Source organism: Mus musculus, chromosome 16 (assembly GCF_000001635.26).
Source record: "Mus musculus strain C57BL/6J chromosome 16, GRCm38.p6 C57BL/6J".
NCBI lineage: Eukaryota > Metazoa > Chordata > Mammalia > Rodentia > Muridae > Mus > Mus musculus.
The window spans coordinates 52,686,318-52,688,775 of record NC_000082.6 but is presented as its reverse complement, the minus strand read 5'-3'; the positions used below and the strand labels follow the sequence as shown (position 1 = coordinate 52,688,775).

General features: G+C 35.1%; 1 pseudogene; it reads left to right on the top strand.

Annotated features, from left to right (window-relative positions):
• Positions 1–528: 528 nt before the first annotated feature.
• Gm52279 lies at positions 529–682 on the top strand (annotated as a pseudogene).
• Positions 683–2,458: the final 1,776 nt, after the last annotated feature.

The following is a 2,458-nucleotide window of genomic DNA, read 5'->3' as shown; positions in this document are numbered from 1 at the left end:
TCCATACACAAATCTATGTATCACACTATTAATGGGCACTCGTTGTCTCTAGATTTCTTCAGCTGACCACAACTGAATGTGAAGTCAACGGTTCTCCACTCTATTGGCTAGATACAGTTGTGTTCTCTCCAAGCCATGTGCATTAATTCCATTGTACTTTTTGCACTTTTTCACAGTTGTGTGTGAGCGTGTGTATGTGTATCTACATGCATGTGCCACCATGTGTGTTGAAGTCAGAGGGCGATTTGCTGGAGTTGGTGATATCTATTTCCATCATGTAGCTGCTGAAGAGCCAGCTCATGGCCTCTAATTCCCCAAAGGAGACTGGCCATCTTGCTGGCCTTAGGCTTTCATTTTAAAGGAGAACCACTAGGAAAATTTATGTTGATCTCAAATGCAAATTGCATTCATAAATACCAAGGGTATTTTTTGTCAATAAGGTAATATTTTAATACATTGATTTAGTTTCACAATCTAGGAAGTCATCATTTTGTAATAGAATTCTCATTAAAATTAAAATCTATTGCCGTTGCTTCTTGGCCTTTTGGCTAAGATCAAGTGTAAAATCTATTGTCAATTCAACCCTAAGAATCTGCTTTGTTGCATAGTTAGTTAAAACATTTTACTAAACATTTCAGTGCAAATCGTCACTAGCAAAGTCTAATGGTTTGTGTTAACTCTATCACCAGTGTAGGAGCTATAGCACGATAACCCTAGATGTTGGCAAGAAAGGTAAATATCTTCCCAACTGTTTCAGAGGAATTTTTGTGTGTGTGCCATTGTGGTGAAGAAAGCAACATTTGATTTCATCTCACAACGCTGACCATTGCCAAGGGATATGATTTACTTTCTGTATAGATATTGAATATGTCAGGAAGAGGTCTGGAAATTACGTTAAATACCTCCGTGTATGTGCTTGCAGTACCACCACATACGAGGCTGAGAAAGTAGGTTCAGAAATTCAAAGTACCCTGGACAACCTAATAAAATCCCCTTTTGCTACTATAACAAGAAGTAAAAAACTCACTGCTACCATAGGTATCTGAATGGAACATGCTCCCTCTTTACATGTCTCCAGCAAGAAGGCATCGTCAGTGAGGTAATGATTAAACTTACCAAACAAATTACAGTCTGTCCTATTGATTCTTAATCATAATGTGCACGTTACTCCTACAGTGATTCCTATCCTAGCTGTACTTTCAAACTTGTGCTCTCCATTTGTCTAATTTTCTGAAGACAATATGGAAGTTAAGTCCTTTTCAGGAATATTTTTTTTATTTTTCTATAGAAGAGAAAATAAATAACCATAATCTTTGTATTCAATGAAAGAACTAAGAGATAATTCTATGGAGTGCTAATATGTGAGCTAATCAATTAACTGATTGAACATGCTTTTTAATTTAAAATTATAACAGACATTATCATTGGTTTAATATCTTTCCCGGTGATTATCTTTATCAATCAGCCTATTCAACTTGACCACCCTCACAGGAATGCTTTGTATCTGCGAATTTATCTCATTATCTGTAAGAACAGGATATGAAGACTACAAGCCATAGAAGTATAATAGGATTTGTTTATATTGAAGGACTGTTTCCTGGCATCCAGAACCTAGATAACATATATATTATAAACAGGTAATTGCAAATGGAGGAGGTAAAATTAATTTCTAAGCATATATGAGCTTTGGTATATTTAACTTCTGTGTTTACCTTCCTAATAACATAAATTCTTCTATTGAAAGTTTATAAGAAATACTATACAAGGTTAGCGCTAAGGTTCCTAAGCCAGGGGTTGGGGGAGGGGGAGCCTCACATTGTTTCTAAGACATTCTAACTTTTAACACAATATCAGAGGAGGAAAAAAAGTAAAGTTCTCAGTCTCCGTTGAAAACTGGCAGAAGCTCTCAGTGCTACCCATGTGATCTTTATCACTTGGGAAGATGGAGCATAGGAAAGTGATTGGAAAAGAGGGGGAATTATCAAAACTTGAATAATACATCGAAAAGATTTGGTGAAGAACCCAGTATCAGCTAGGTTGATGTGTTTAAATCATTTCCTCTGGCAAGAATTTAATTACTATTTCTATTTGAGACTACTGTACTCACACACACACACACACACCTGCCACCATGATTGCACTGTGTCTCCTTGCCTTCTTTGCAGCAACTTTTAAATTTCTTAAACAATTTTACACACAGTGCCATATTTATACATATTCATGTATAGATAAAAGGCACATACTCTTTAGATCTACACATTCATAGTCATACACTCAATCACAGATCTTTTAAAATTTTTTCCAATTATAAGGATATACATGAATACATGCAGACCTAAATGAATATGTAAACACATGGAAATGATCACATACATATAAGATATATGTTTAGTCATATATACCTATTCAACCAATTTTACCTATATACTTATATGCAATTACTTTAACCATATATATA